Below are 16,356 nucleotides of genomic sequence, written 5' to 3'. Positions count from 1 at the left end.
GCTGAGTTCACCACACTCTGCAGTTTCTTGTGATCTTGGACTGAGCAGTTGCCATACCAGGCTGTGATGCAGCCGGATAGGATGCTCTCAATGGCACATCTGTAGAAGTTTGTGAGAGTCGATGCAGACATGCCAAATTTATTCCGTAGGAAGTAGAGACGTTGCTGGGCTTTCTTGACTGTTGCATCAACGTGAGTAGACCAGGACAGACTGTTGGTGATAATGACCCCCAGGAACTTAAAGCTATCGACCATCTCCACTTCGGAGCCATTGATGCAGACGGGAGTGTGTATCCTTCTGCGCTTCCTGAAGCCGATGATCAGTTCCTTGGTCTTTCCAACATTTAGAGAGAGGTTGTTTTCGGTACACCATGCAACCAAGTGATTTATCTCCCTTCTGTAGTCTGATTCGTCGTTGCTTGAGATGCGGCCCACCACAGTCACATCATCCGCAAACTTATAGGGGGCGATTCTCCAAAATGGCCGGCCCGCCAATCAGTGGGCCCCAATCACGGGCCAGACCCCATTGGAGGCGCCCCCCCCCCCACCCCGGTGAAGGATCGCTTTTCCCCGCCCCACAGTTCGCACCCGACCCTTCGCGCAGAGTTCCCGCCGGCAGTGACCAGGGGTGAATGGCGCCGGTGGGACTCTGCCGTATCCGCTCAGCCCATCCGGAGCGGAGAAGCGGCGGCCCTGCCAATTCCAGCGGCCCGCGGCCAGCGCCGCGTCAAACGCGCCGGCGCAAATGGCGGCGATTCTCCGCACCTCGGAGAATCGCGCGCCGGCGGCAAGGCGTCGTGGTGCAGTTGGGGCGATTCTCCGGCCCGGCACGAGGCTCGGAGAATCGCCCCCATAGATTGAGTTGGAGTTAAATCTTGCCACACAGTCATGTGTGACGAGGGAGTACAGTAGAGGACTGAGCACACAGCCTTGCGGGGCCCCGGTGTTGAGGACTGTTGTGGAGGAGGTGCTGTTGCCTATCCTGACAGATTGCGGTCTGTTGGTGAGGAAGTCGAGGATCCAGCTGCACAGGGAGGGGTCAAGTCCAAGATTGCGGAGTTTGGTTATTAGTCTTGTTGGGATAATGGTGTTAAAGGCGGAGCTGTAGTCAATGAACAGCAGCCTTACATAGGTGTCTTGTTGTCGAGGTGTTCGAGTGTTGATTGCTGAGCCAGGGAGATAGCGTCTGCTGTGGACCGGTTGTGGTGATAGGCAAACTGCAGTGGATCGAGACAGTCTGGGAGGCTGGCAGTGAGCCGTCTCCTGTCTAGCCGCTCGAAACATTTCATGATAACAGACATTAGGGCCACCGCTCCTCTGCTGAAAGCTAACAATTCGAGGCAGTAACCTGGGCAGGACAGAATGGTAATTCAAATCAAAGGGTCGATATTAATATGAGCATCAGAAAAATCAGCAGTGCTGGGGGTCCCACTTCTCCCTTTACATCCTTGCTTTCTCCTGATGCTCCATAGACTTGCCAGCAGCTGTGTGGAAGGGTTTTATTGCACCATGTCAGGAACAAGGGCCGGGATTCTCCCCTACCCGGCGGGGCGGGGGGTCCCAGCGGGATGGAGTGGCGTGCACCACTCTGGCGTCGGGCCGCCCCAAAGGTGCGGATTTCTCCGCACCTTTCGGGGCCAAGCACTCACCGTGAGGGGCTAGTCCCGCGCCGGAGTGGTTTCCGCTCCACTGGCTGGAGTGGAAGGCCTTTGGCGCCACGCCAGCCGGGGCCGAAAGGACTTCGCCGGGCGGCGGAAGTCCGCACATGCGCGGGAGAGTCAGCGGCCGCTGACGTCATCCCCGCGCATGCGCAGGGGAGGGTGTCTCTTACGCGTCGGCCATCGCGGAGGCTGTGGCCGAGACAGAGGGAAAAGAGTGCCCCCACGGCACAGGCCCACCCGCGGATCGGTGGGCCCCGATCGCGGGCCAGGCCACCGTGGGGGCACCCCCCGGGGCCAGGTCGGCCCGTGCCCCCCCCCAGGACCCCGGAGCCTGGCCGCGCCGCCCTGTCCCGCCGGTAAGAGAGGTGGTTTGATTCTCGCCGGCGGGACAGGCATTCCAGCAGCGGGACATCGGCCCAACGCGGGCTGGAGAATCGCCCGGGGGGGGGGGAGCCCACTGACCGGCGCGATTCCCGCCCCCGCCGAATATCCGGTGCCGGAGAATTCGACAACCGGCGGGGGCGGGATTCACGCCAGCTCCCGGCGATTCTCCGACCCGGCGGGAGGTTGGAGAATCCCGCCCAATGTTGGAAACTGATATCTGTCTCCAAGCAAAGGAGTTACAAAAGGGTCGCTGGCTGGGCCAGCATTTATTGCCTATCCCTATTTGCCCCTTGAGAAGGTGGTGGTGAGCTGTCTTTTTGAACCGCTGCAGTCCATGTGGTGTAGGTCTGCCACAGTGTTCGGGAGTTTCAGGGATTTGACCCAGCGACAATGAAGGAACGGCGATACGTTTCCAAGTCAGGACAGTGAGTGGCTTGGAGGGGAACTTGCAGGTGGTGGTGTTCTGCCACCCTTGTCCCTCTAGTTGGGAGTGGTCACGGGCTTGGAAAGCACCGTTGAAGGAGCCTTGGCGAGATGCCGTGACTGGGACAATCCACGGTCCCCAATTTCTTAGTGATTGTGAAAGTCTGCTCTCGCCCAGATATCCATCAGTCAGCAGAGTGCCAGACTCCTTGATTGTGTGTGCGTGTGGTGTGTCTGTGTGCGCGTAGTGTTCAAAAAGGGTCGGCACTAAATTACTGGCAGTTATCAGTCGTATCGAACGTTGGCTGTAAATTCGTCCACATTCCTGCAACACGGGAAGATGACAGCAGCTATCTGATTAAAAAGCATTGGCTGCTGAGCAACTGAACGTTACCATAGCAATAAGTGATGAAATGTGCAAGGAGTGAGTTAATTAAATCTAGCCCATTTGCTGGTTTTGTGACACTTGGTTTTACTACGACAGATAGACGGCATCCACAATAATATTGACTTGGAGAGACAAAAAAAAATAAAGTCTTGGAATGAACGTTAACTCGATTGCCTCTTCCCCATGTTGCTTCTGGAGCAGTTCCACACTGCACTTTTTTATACTTGACGCGACCTTTAGCCTGCACAGAAATGTTTTGCTTCGTGTTCCCCCATTGCTGGGAAGAGCTGACTTTTTCCAGTCCGCTTGTTTGCCGTTCAATCGGGGCAGGCTGGTGCTCTGAGCTGAGAGAGGACTGCCCTCTTCAGACCCTAGCACAAAATAACACATCTCTGTCTGTGCACTTCATCCACACTGCAAGAAAGCAAGTGCCGTTTGTTAAAATCGTGCAGTGACAGCGACAGCTGGATCTCAGTTTGGCAAAGGCATTGAAGGGATATGCAAAAAAAAAAGCAGGTTAAAATGATGAACCGTGGTCTAATTGAGTGGTTTGAAGGTACTCAATAGTCTGCTCCTGCCTCTAACGAATGGTGGGACAGGCTCGAGGGGCTGAATCGACTGCTTCTGTCCATGTGTAATAATAAAATAACCATGCTCCAGATGACCCTTTGAGGGGGAGAGCTGACTGGTGGTGATTTAACCTGAGGACCACCACACCTCAGGCATGGGGCAAGATTGAGAAGGCGAGATACCTTATTCATGAATACCTCAGCTGGTACGGGAATTGAACCTGAGCTGCTGTCTTGCTCTGCATCACAAACCAGCTGTCCAGTCAACTGAGCTAAACTGGCTCCCCCCCCCCCCCCCCCACACCCACCCACTATGCAGTTTGTATGTAATAGGTTAAGGTGCACTGTTCTATCAGTACTGATTGTGAAGTGTGTTGTCGAGACAAATCACAATGCTGGAGAACAGAAAGCTCTTAGTTCAAAATGTAATGTTGTGCAGTTTTTACGTGGGCGCAGAAAGGTTTGAGAAATTGAAGGTGACCGTCCTTGGATTAATCTTTTATACATACTTGTCTTCTCTGCTTTGCAGGAGTGTTCGACATTCCAACAGGATGCTGAGGCCCACAATTTCTGAAGGTGGTAAGTTGCAGCCCTGCATTTTAAAACTGATCTGAATCCATAATAATTTAGATTAAAGCGATTCACCTTGCTGCGGATGAGCACGCTGGTTATGATGCTCTCAGATAGAAGATAGGGTTGGTTTTTTTGCCTTGGTTGAAAATATAAAGCAACTATTCTTGTGTATCGTGGATCTCTCTTGGGAAGTGGGGAGGGGTGCGTGTAGTTTTCCGGCATGTTTTCGGTTCATTTTGTGAGGTTAGTATTCATCATAATTAACAAATAAATTAATGGCTTCTTTCTGCCTTTGCAAGAGGGAGCTTGTGCGCTGCCCACTAATTATTAGCACCAGATTATCCTGATACTGGCAATTTCCCATCTTGCTGGGCACTTTACCCAAGGCATTCTTCACCTTGCAGGTCTGTAAACCTCCTGGCTAGATACACAATATCTTGAGATAGGGCACCAAACGCTTGACGATGAGTGGCTATACCAACCTGCTTTTGGACTGCGTGCCAACTCCAGTATTGTAATTTCTATTTTTGAACTCCCGCATATACACACACACAAACACACACAGACACACAAGTTAACAGATCAACAGATTTCATTCATTAATTGGAGAGGATCAGCAACTTGATTCTTTGCCACAATTTATATTTTTCAACAGTGTTCCAGTGCTCCGAAGGTCAGGACCTTCTCAGCTCCCCCTCCTCTTATTAAAATACCCACGTATTTATCACACATGAGAATGCAATGCTCCCTTGGGTTGTGCATGGGTTTATAAGCATGTACAACTCCCCTGTGGAAGGCAGATGGAACATTTGTGAATGTGATCTTATAACAGCACCAAAAAGGAGCTTTTAGAGGCAATTACAGCCCTCCTACAGTCAGTTTGAGTTGTTGGTGGCAGTAACATTGCTTCTGGGTGAGAGCCCTTTAGATGACAAAAGATGCTCTGTGCCCAGTATGGAATAGTTAGTTCATCGCCATTCAAATGGTGTGATTGTTTAGATGGGGTTGTATTTTGAACGTGACAGCCCAGGTCGGGATGTACAGTAAACACGTCTGTTGCTTTGCTTATTAGCCCCGAGGGACTGCCATCAAACAAGGAGCTTGCAGTCCTTTAATGGTGTTCAGGGTGACAAAGTATTGTCGTGTTTACAATAACCAGCATGGGCCAGAGCACGCTGCTGCACAGTCTAATGAAGGAGACGAAGCATCATCTACTCACCAATGTTAGTGCTTCCTCTGTAGCAGCAATGACTCACATTCATACAGCACCTAATGATTTCAGGACATCCCAAAGCTGCTAATGAAGTACTTTTGAAGTGTAGCTACTGTTGCAATGTAAGAAATGTGGTAGCCCATGTGTGTGCAGGATGCTCTCCACCGCAATGTGATGAAGACCAAATAATCCGCTGCTGATTGATGATGATAGTGGAGGGAAAAATATCGGCCAGGATATCCAGAAACTCCAGTGCCCCTCTTCCAAAATATGTGGGGGCTGGATTCTCCGCTGTCGGGATTCTCCGTCGCGCTGGCAGCGCGCAAACGCCCGGGGCTGCCCACATATTTTGGAACCTTTTGTGTCCCTCTTGGAGGGCAAGTGGGAACCTGTTTTTTTTTTAGCCTTTGGTCTGCTCTGACAGAGCAGTACGCCCTCAGTGCTGCTCCTGATGTGCCATTGCAGATTTTGATTCAAGTCTCTACATGGGGCTTGAAGCCACAACCGTCTGAACTAAGGACCGGAGCGTTGCAAATTGTGCCAGGGCTGGGATGTTAAGTACCTTTACATGGGAGGGAATACCACTCAATTCTGCAGAAGTGAAAAGTGTTATATTTTAAATAAGGACTTATCTAAACTATATATATTACTCTTGAATCCACCAGGATGATAAAATGACCAGTAGTCTTATTGTTGAAAGATGAACTATTTAATGAGTAATAAAGTAATAAACTGTGAGTCCTTTTACTTAATACTAAACTAACAAGCTTTCGGTTCTGGGGTCTTGAGATCCCTGTCGACATGAGAGCTAAGTGGTGGAAGAAGCGTATGCGCAGGCTGTAACGTAAAAGATGAAAGATGAGGCAGTGGTCGAGGTGAACAACTGCTGAAGATGCAGTACTAACCAGGCTTTGTTGAATCTTACATGGCAAATGGACACTGATGCTTCTGCTTAAACATCTTTTACTAAAACCCAACGATATAGAGGCACCTTGGATGCTGGTCATGGGAAGATCTGCACATTGATCTGTTGTGGTACTGTGCCTTCATGTACAGTCGTTGTGAAATAAAATGGGAAAACTGGAAAAAAAAACTAAACTAACAATAAAGAATGAAAGTACAATACAGATAACTATATAACTATACACTATTATAACAAACTAGTTCTAACTTCTCTCACTCCAGCTATTCTATGTCTTGCTTGTTCACTGTTCTGAATCACATCATCATCTGACTTAGAAAAGGCGGGAAATCAGTTCTTGTAGTATCTGACTGTGAGCTATAGAACATAGAACATAGAACAATACAGCGCAGTACAGGCCCTTCGGCCCACGATGTTGCACCGAAACAAAAGCCATCTAACCTACACTATGCCATTATCATCCATATGTTTATCCAATAAACTTTTAAATGCCCTCAATGTTGGCGAGTTCACTACTGTAGCAGGTAGGGCATTCCACGGCCTCACTACTCTTTGTGTAAAGAACCTACCTCTGACCTCTGTCCTATATCTATTACCCCTCAGTTTAAAGTTATGTCCCCTCGTGCCAGCCATTTCCATCTGCGGGAGAAGGCTCTCACTGTCCACCCTATCCAACCCCCTGATCATTTTGTATGCCTCTATTAAATCTCCTCTTAACCTTCTTCTCTCCAACGAAAACAACCTCAAGTCCATCAGCCTTTCCTCATAAGATTTTCCCTCCATACCAGGCAACATCCTGGTAAATCTCCTCTGTACCCGCTCCAAAGCCTCCACGTCCTTCCTATAATGCGGTGACCAGAACTGTACGCAATACTCCAAATGCGGCCGTACCAGAGTTCTGTACAGCTGCAACATGACCTCCCGACTCCGGAACTCAATCCCTCTACCAATAAAGGCCAACACTCCAAAGGCCTTCTTCACAACCCTATCAACCTGGGTGGCAACTTTCAGGGATCTATGTACATGGACACCTAGATCCCTCTGCTCATCCACACTTTCAAGAACTTTACCATTAGCCAAATATTCCGCATTCCTGTTATTCCTACCAAAGTGAATCACCTCACACTTCTCTACATTAAACTCCATTTGCCACCTCTCAGCCCAGCTCTGCAGCTTATCTATATCCCTCTGTCTAGTGTTAAAATGACTGTATTACATTTACATACATCGATCATGTATATTGATACCTGAATATCACTACAAAAAGAAGAAGAGTAAAGGCCCAGCAAGGTGGGAGAAATCAGGTGGGTATTAAGGAGGCTTTAGGCCTACAAGCCGTCCCCAGCAATTATAGCTGGGACCTGGGTAAGGCTCAGACAGCTGAAGTCTGAGACAGGCTCTGATGGTCGATCATATCTCCTGTCAATGATATCCCTGGTGATTAGACAGTGTGGCTGGAATCTAGCAGTCAATGTTTGACAGGTCACTGTTGTTCAACACATTTCCATGTGCCACTCCACCCTGAGGCCGAGGGGCAATGTGAGGCAGAAACATCTAACTGAGCAAGGAGGTTACAAGACATGAATCAATGGCTTGGTATCATGGAATCATGGAATCCTTATGATGCAGAAGAAGGCCATTCAGCCAATTGACTCCGTACCGACCTTTCGAAAGACCCCTCCCCACCCAATCCCTCACTCTATTCTTGCAACCCCACCCTAAGGGGCAATTTGGCATGACAAAAAACACCTAATCAGCCCATCTTTGGACTGTGGGAGGAAACCGGAGCACCCGGAGGAAACCCACGCAGAGACGGAGAGAATCTGCAAACTCCACATACAGCCACCCGAGGACGGAATCGAGCCTGGGTCCCTGGCGCTGTGAGGCAGCAGTGCTACCCACTGTGCCACCGTGCCATGGTAGTGTGATGAATGTCGGCATTTTGCATTTATTGTAATGTATGTATTTGGTGCAGTAGGGGGGCGGGGGGGGGGTGTCACCCAGGTCATTGGAGGCCCCGGGTGGTCGGGCTGTGGGCGGGTTGATACCCTGGCACCCCCGTTGGCACCTTGGTACTGGCAGCCTGGCACCATGACACTGCCAAATGGGCACCCTGGCAGTGGCACCAGGGTGCCTGGTTGGCAGTGCCAGGGTTCTCGGATGCCGGGTTGCCCATGCCAGGGATCAGGCTCAGGAGTGCGTTGCCCTTAAGAGGTAAGTTGGGGCTGCGGAGTGGGTCGGGAGGCCACGGTGGAGAATTGTGGTGGTATGTATTAGGGGTAATACGGTACACCATGATGCCGAGGGGCTATTGGTGGACAGATACTGGGTCCTGATTGGATCTGCTGCCTACTGGGCTCCACCCAGAAAGGCGGGATATAAGAACCCGGTTTCTCTCAGCAGCTGCATTCTGTAACTGAGCTGCTGGGGAACAAGTCTGTTCAATAAAGCCTCAATTGAGTTCTCTACGTCTCGCCTCATGTGTTATCGATGGTGCCACAGTATCCGTCGGGAAGGGGGGCCTTGAGAGATTGAGGTGGTATCTAAACTGGCACCCGATCTCTTCCTGCACTGGTGAGCAGCAAGTGAGGCAAGTGCGGCCTCGGCTCGGTGTTCCTGACGGAAGCCAGAAAATAACCCCGCCAAAATCCTGTTTGATAACCAATTCGATCTCGGCGCTGCAGGCGCAGAGAAAGACCCCACTATCTGCATCCGATACAGGGCTTGTGTCTTTTGCGCACTAAATCTCGCCATTAAGTTCAGCTTTGTGAGATGATGTCATTACTGGAAAGAGCGAGGGGTTGAAGCCGTCAGGTTTTGAGGTTTTATGTTTTGGCCGGAAGGTGAGCTGCGAACAGAGAACATGACAGCGCAGTACAGGCCCTTCGGTCCTCGATGTTGCGCCGACCTGTGAAATCACTCTAAAGCCCATCTACACTATTCCCTTATTGTGCATATGTCTATCCAATGACCATTTGAATGCCCTTCGTGTTGGCGAGTCCACTACTGTTGCAGGCAGGGCATTCCACGCCCTTACTACTCTCTGAGTAAAGAACCTACCTCTGACATCTGTCTTATATCTATCTCCCTTCAATTTAAAGCTATGTCCCCTCGTGCTAGACATCACCATCCGAGGAAGAAGGCTCTCGCTGTCCACCCTATCCAATCCTCTGATCATCTTGTATGCCTCAATTAAGTCACCTCTTAACCTTCTTCTCTCCAACAAAAACAGCCTCAAGTCCCTCAGCCTTTCCTCATAAGATTTTCCCTCCATACCAGGCAACATTCTGGTAAATCTCCTCTGCACCCTTTCCAATGCTTCCACATCCTTCCTATAATGCGGCGACCAGAATTGCACGCAATACTCCAAATGCGGCCGCACCAGAATTTTGTACAGCTGCAACATGACCTCATGGCTCCAAAACTCAGTCCCTCTACCAATAAAAGCTAACACACCATACGCCTTCTTAACAACCCTCTCAACCTGGGTGGCAACTTTCAGGGATCTATGTACATGGACACCGAGATCTCTCTGCTCATCCACACTGCCAAGAATCTTACTATTAGCCCAGTACTCTGTCTTCCTGTTATTCCTTCCAAAATGAATCACCTCACACTTTTCTGCATTAAACTCCATTTGCCACCTCTCAGCCCAGCGTTTCTGAAGGATTTTGAAGAAATACAGGTGGAGTTTCTGCATTATTCTGACAGGGGATCAGATCTCTTTCTGTCAACCAGTCTTGAAAGATCTCTCTTTCTCAAAGTGGACTGTCCAAGACATCTCTATGCAGCAAGTATTCCTGAGTCTGCTAACTGTATTTAAAAGTGGATTGGGGTCTGAGATGGTTTTGTTGTTTGAGTGGGAATAAAGGTAGCAGTTAAGGATTGTTGTGTCACTATGTTGAGTAGCATTCTGTAAAGGGGAATTGTAAGCTATTTTCTCGTGTGATGTTCAAATAAATTTTAATACAGTGTTACTAATAAAGTTTGTTTCAATATACCATGGACCGGATTCTCCTAAAATGGGGCTATGTCCCCATGCCGGCGTAAAAACGCTGGCAGTCCACTCCCCAGTTTCCTGCAAAAAATTAAGAGCTATTCACTTACCTGCAGGGGGCTAGCAGGGACCCAGGGAGCTTCACGCAGCTTTGGCTCAGCATTGCTGCCCTGGCCTTCCATAAGGCCCGCCCTCCAGCAGGGCGGCCGTAGACTGAGACCGCAGCCGCCGCGCGAGAGCTGTGACCAACCATACGTGGTTAGAACCACGCCGTCGGGAATTCGGCCGGCCGGGAGCGGAGTATCGCTGGAAGGGCCTCTGTTAATGAACACCCAGCCGTGTGGCGTGATTCACGGACGAGCGATTCTCCGGGGCCCGGACAATCGCCGGAGCGGCGCCGGGCATGATTCGGTTGTGAACGTCGATTCTCCGCCCCCGCGCCAAACGCGAGTTCGGCGTGGGGCTGCGGAGAATCCAGATCCATATCTCTATTTTGTGTGAAATCAATCCTGGAGCGAGATAACCATTCCTCACGGTCGTACAAAATTTAAATTAAATATTGGGGTTTCTGTCCAGTGTCCAAGTGATTGTTGAGTTCTGGCCCGGGATTGTAATGGTCGAGATGTTGGCACTCTCTCTCTTGCAGAGCTAGGCAGCCTGCAGCGCAGACTGAGGATTTGCATAATAAACCTTTCAGCAGTGAATTGTTTTCAATGTACCTGGACTTTGACTGGTCTATTGATTATACATTGAACCATGAATGAAGATTGATTCACTTCCTATGACTATACACCCGTCAACAAGTTCAGATTCTTTAGGAAGCGATTTGAAACGGCTTCTGATTTTTTTCAGAATTTGAATGGAGCATGAATATATTTTCCATTTATTTAACTGCGAAGCCCCCCTACCTAAAAGATTTCAAAATAAAACTTTAAACTTTGATTATCCTTGCCCATCTCTTGGTTCAGATGTCAACCCAAATACCTGTCTGTCCTTCCAATGTGGACATAAAAGAACACAGGATGTTATATTGAAGTAGAACAGTATCCTGGATCATACTTACTCCTCAACCATAAGACATAGGAGGAGAATTAGACCACTCGGCCCATCGAGTCTGCTCCGCCATTCAATCATGACTGATATTTTTCTCATCCCCATTCTCCTGCCTTCTCCCCATAATCCCTGATCCCCTTATTAATCAAGAACCTATATATCTCTGTCTTAAAGACACTCAGTGATTTGGCCTCCACAGCCTTCTGTGGCAGAGTTCCACAGATTCACCAGCCTCTGTCTGAAGAAATTCCTCCTCATCTCTGTTTTAAAGGAACGTGCCTTTAGTCTAAGATTGTACCTCTGGTTTTAGCTTTTCCTACTATGGAAACATCCTCTCCACATCCACTCTGTCCAGACCTCGCAGTATCCTGTAAGTTTCAATAAGATCCCCCCCGCTCATCCTTCTAAACTCCTCAACCGTTCCTCAATGTCGCTAAAACAGATTATTTTGCCACCATCACATTACTGTTTGTGGGAGCTTGCTGTGCACAAAATGGCTGCCATGTTTTCTACACGAGAACAGTGACTGCAGCCCTAAAGCACTTAATAGGCTATAAAACAATTTGGGGTGTTGCGAAAGGTGCTAGAAAAATGCTGGGAGAAAGATCCACGTTTGTATGGAACTTTTCACAACCATCAGATGTGTCGGAGCACAAATGAAGTATTTGTGACATGTAGACACAGTTGTAATGTAGAAAACACGGTGGCCGATTTGCGCACAGAAAGATCCCACAAATTTCAATAGTGTCCCTTTTTTTATGATTCTGATTGAGGGTTAAATACTGGGGAGAGCTCCCCTGCGCTCTAAAATGCCAGCTTGTTCCTTCTTTTCCCTGGATGTTGCTCGATCATTGATTGTAGGAATACAGAAGATGAGGGAAGAACTATCAAGGTCCTCCTTGTACTGAAGAATGTTTCATGTTAAACTGCAGTTTTGTTTTTCAAAGAAGACGGATGTAATGAGTTCTAATATGCTGTAATATGTTGTTAGTTTGAATCATGTTGTTACGAACCAAGTTAAGTTGCTTTATTACAGCTGTGAAGCACTTTAGAAATGTTTCTTTGTTGTAAAATTAAATTTATAAATGCAGTGTATTTCTCTCTCCCTTTTCCAGCATTTGCTGGGGGTACCATTGTACTTCTATTTGTAGGGTAGAGCTTCTTCCCTTGTGAGGAAGAATCGTAGAATCTTTGCAGAGGGTCGGTGCAGACTCGATGGGCCGAATGGCTTCGAGTGATCCTTTTGAGAACTATTTCTGGACTCACATCCAACATAGGTGCTAGTTTGGTTCAATAACCTGGAATTCCCTCGAGGTATTTTTCATCATTCATTCTTGGGATGTGTAGGGAATGGCTGGCGTATTTGTTGTCCACGATTGGTTGCCGTGAAAAGGGGGTGGCTTCACAGGGGTGAGGGCGAGTTGGGAAAGTGAGCTGGGTCCTGTACTTATTAGTGAGGCTCTGTGGGGAGGCCCTTTACAGGGTCAACTCCACATCATCATCCTAGCCCGGTTGAGCTTAATTCAGTTCAAGGTGTTACAAGGGGCGCACTTGACCGAGGCTAGGATGAGTGTTTTTTTTCCTAAACATTGAGGACAGATGTGATCGCAGTTCGTTTGCCCCAGCTGACCATATACACATGTTTTGGTCCTGCCCCAAACTCGCCAGCTTCTGGATGTGGCGTTCTTTGTGGTGCCAAATTCAGGATGGGTGGCGTAGTGAAAGACCACAAAATAGCTTTAACTTAAACAAAGCTATAAATTTATTAACACTTTTTTTCAACTAACTTTGATTCAACACGTACTCCTTAAGAATACACAATAACCTCTAACTACACTAATCGACTAATAATCTCCCGACTGGTTTAAACTATAATATAACCTTACTTGCACTATCTGCTCTTCTGCCCTTGACTCGCGAACTCATGCATACACTCCTCCCCTAAGAGACTTTTATCACTGCCTTATATAGTTGTAACTGTAGCTCACTCTAGTGGCTACTCTCAACACTACATTAACCCTTGCAATGCTGATAGTTATGATAATACCACACTGGGCTTCCTATTTTAGCACCATGTCGGAGATAATCCGGGTGTATTTAAGCCCGGTGGGCGACTTAATGTCATTCCTACACTTATCAAATTCACCATCAGGGGTTCATGGAGAGGGTCTACCTGCGATGGCAACCATTTCTGGTTTTAGCACAGTGGGCTAAACAGCTGCCTTGTAATGCAGAACAAGGCAGCAGCGAGGGTTCAATTCCTGTACCATCCTCCCCGAACAGGCGCCGGAATGTGGTGACTAGGGGCTTTTCACAGTAACTTCATTGAAGCCTACTTGTGACAATAAGCGATTATTATAATATTATTTATTTCCTTTTTTAAGGATCTAGACACTGTCAGCTGTTCAGGGGGTTTTGTTATAGTGTTAAGGTAATTATGTGTCTGTGTTTGACATTTGCTTGTAATTTTCTGCACGCTTGTGTTCTTGTTGGTTGTTTGTTATTTTGTTATTAATAAAATGTCCATAAACATATTTTTAAAAAAAGAATCGCTTCACAGGCCATTTAGGAGCCAACCACCGGAGTCATAAAACGATAGAAAAAAACATCCATTTCTGCAACAACATATATCAATGTGCTTTACAGCCAAAGAAGTTCTTTTGAAGTGTAGTCACTGTTCTGATGTCAGAAACATGGCAACCAATTTGTGCACAGCACGCTCTCACACAGAGCCATGTGCTAATAACCAGATAATCATCCTAAGTGATAATGGTTGAAGGACAAGTATCGGCCAGGGTGCTGGGAGGATCTACTTGAATTTACTTCTCAATAGTGCCATTGCAATCTTCCACATCCACCAAACAAGTTAGGCGGGGCCTCAATTTAATACCTCGCCTGAAAAACAGCACCTCCAATGATTGAGCACTCCCTCAGTCAGCCTGGGTTTTGTGCTTCTGTCTACATGAGTGCGATTTGAACCCCTGATCGTCTCTGAGACAAGAGGGCTGCCAAGTCAGCCATGTCTGCCATGCAGATTTTCTTCGCTCAATGACCATGAGTGAACCGACCGAGTTTGTTGGTAACTGGTTAAAGAAAAACGAACTCACATTTCTATGATGGAATTTGAACTGATGTTCTTTGAGACTATTATTCCAGGCCGGAATCCTCCGGCCATTCGGATTCCCTTTTCCCGCTGGCGGCGCATCCCCACCCCTGGGTTTTCTGGCAGCGTGGGATGGCTCCAATGGGAAATCCTATTAATAAGCCGAGAAACAAGGGTCTGGGAGACCGGAGGATCCCGCCCCAGGTCACTCAATGACGAGTGCCGTAACACGAGTGGACTGCAGTGCTATGTTAGCCGAACATTACGGGGTGGTGTTTGTGGCCCTTTGGGTCGTTTTCTTTGACATTGGCAGCACGGTGGCGCAGTGAGTAGCACTGCTGCCTCACGGCGCCGAGGTTCCAGGTTCGATCCCGGCTCTGGGTCACTGTCCTTGTGGAATTTGCACATTCTCCCCGTGTTTGCGTGGGTTTCGCCCCACAACCCACAGATGTGCAGGGTAGGTGGATTGGGCACGCTAAATTGACCCTTAATTGGAAAAAATGAATTGCGTACGCTAAATTTTTAAAAAAGTTTTCTTTGACATTGGGTCTCTTGTGATTATCGGTTGGGGACACAGAATGCAAAGTTTGGTGCAGTGAGGTGTTCGGCGTCCGACAATCCTCAAACCAGCCACCATCTAGGTTTGCGCGTTAGCACCGGGCTAGAGGCCCCCACCTCGTGGGCACAGACCCCACCCATCTGACTGCTGGCGGCAGCAAAAAAAAAAGTTGTTGAATTCGTTGAGGAAACATTAGCCTTGGGCCGTTCAGCAATCTTCTGCTTTGTGGTGTTGCTGGTGGCTGTGTGGGAAACTAGCAGTATTTGAGCAACACAAAAGAAGCTGAAGAATTACCACTTGGCAGAGCTACCCGAGGACCGTTGGCAGCTGTGGTCCAATATCCTAGCAACAAGTCAGGAGAGAAGGTCAACACAAGGTGGGAAACAAAATTGTCTTTTTATCCTTTAAGCATTTATTCAGGAATTACCCTGAGCTGCTGCATCAAAATAAAAAACGAACACCGGCTACCTGCAAAATAAACAGGAATTACATTTCAAATGTTGCAGTGTCCGTGAGAAGGTTAAGGATATCCTGAGGATGTACTATATAAATGCAAAATAGTATTGGAAAGAGAGGGAAGAAATATAGAAGGAGAGACTTGCATTTATATAGTGACTTCACAATCTCATGACCTCAGTGTGTTTTACAGCCACGATGAATGCAGTCACTGTTGTAATCTGGGGAAAATGGAAGGCAATTTGAGCAGAGCAATTATTCATTTATGCAAAATGGGCGTCGCTGGCGAGGCCAGCATTTATTACCCATCCTTAATTGTCCTTGAGAAGGTGGTGGTGAGCTGCCTTCTTGAACCGCTGCAGCCCGTGTAGTGTAGGTACACCCACTGTTCAGTTAGGGAGGGGGGATGGGTTCCTAGGATTCTGATCCAGTGACTGTGAAGGAATGGGTGACTTTTGAGGGATAAATATTATGGGATCATAGAATCTACGGTGCAGAAGGAGGCCATTCGGCCCATCGTGTCTGCACCGGCCCTTAGAAAGAGCACCCCACCTAAGCCCACACCTCCACCCTATCCCCGTAGCCCAGTAACCACCCAATCTTTTTGGACACCAAGGGCAATTTAGCATGGTCAATCCACCTAACCTGCACATCTTTGGACTGTGGGAGGAGACTGGAACAGCCGGACGAAACCCACGCAGATACGGGGAGAACGTGCACACTCCACACAGACAGTGACCCAGTGGGGAATTGAACTTGGGCCCCTGGAGCTGTGAAGCAACTATGCTAACCACTGTGCTAGCGTGCTGCCCTATATTGGCCAGGACGCCTGGAGGAACTTCCCTGCTCTTCTTCATATGTCATCAAGGCATCTTTTATATCTGCCAAAGAAGGCAAGACGGTTGCCTGGTTTAACGCATCGTTGGAAAGATGACACCTTCAGCGGTGCAGAACTCCCTTGGCACGGCACAAGAATGTCAGCTTGCAGTTTGTGCCAAGCCACCTAAGTGAGTATTGAATCCGTGAATGTTTCCCTCAGGTGAATGATAACTAACG

The 16,356-nt window shown here is 48.3% G+C and overlaps 1 protein-coding gene across 10 annotated transcripts in view; it reads left to right on the top strand.

Moving 5' to 3' along the window:
• The window catches only part of adgrl2a (adhesion G protein-coupled receptor L2a), a 695,216-nt gene that overhangs the window by 250,776 nt on the left and 428,084 nt on the right, over window positions 1-16,356 (top strand). For all 10 annotated transcript variants that reach the window (XM_072510363.1, XM_072510357.1, XM_072510358.1 and 7 more), the window contains one exon: window positions 3,954-4,003. The gene's annotated coding sequence lies outside the window, so the exon portion shown is untranslated. The remainder of the gene's footprint in view (window positions 1-3,953; window positions 4,004-16,356) is intronic.

Source organism: Scyliorhinus torazame, chromosome 7, assembly GCF_047496885.1.
Source record: "Scyliorhinus torazame isolate Kashiwa2021f chromosome 7, sScyTor2.1, whole genome shotgun sequence".
In the NCBI taxonomy this organism is placed as follows: Eukaryota; Metazoa; Chordata; class Chondrichthyes; order Carcharhiniformes; family Scyliorhinidae; genus Scyliorhinus; species Scyliorhinus torazame.
The sequence above is the reverse complement of the archived record's forward strand: the minus strand, read 5'-3'. Positions and strand labels throughout refer to the sequence as shown.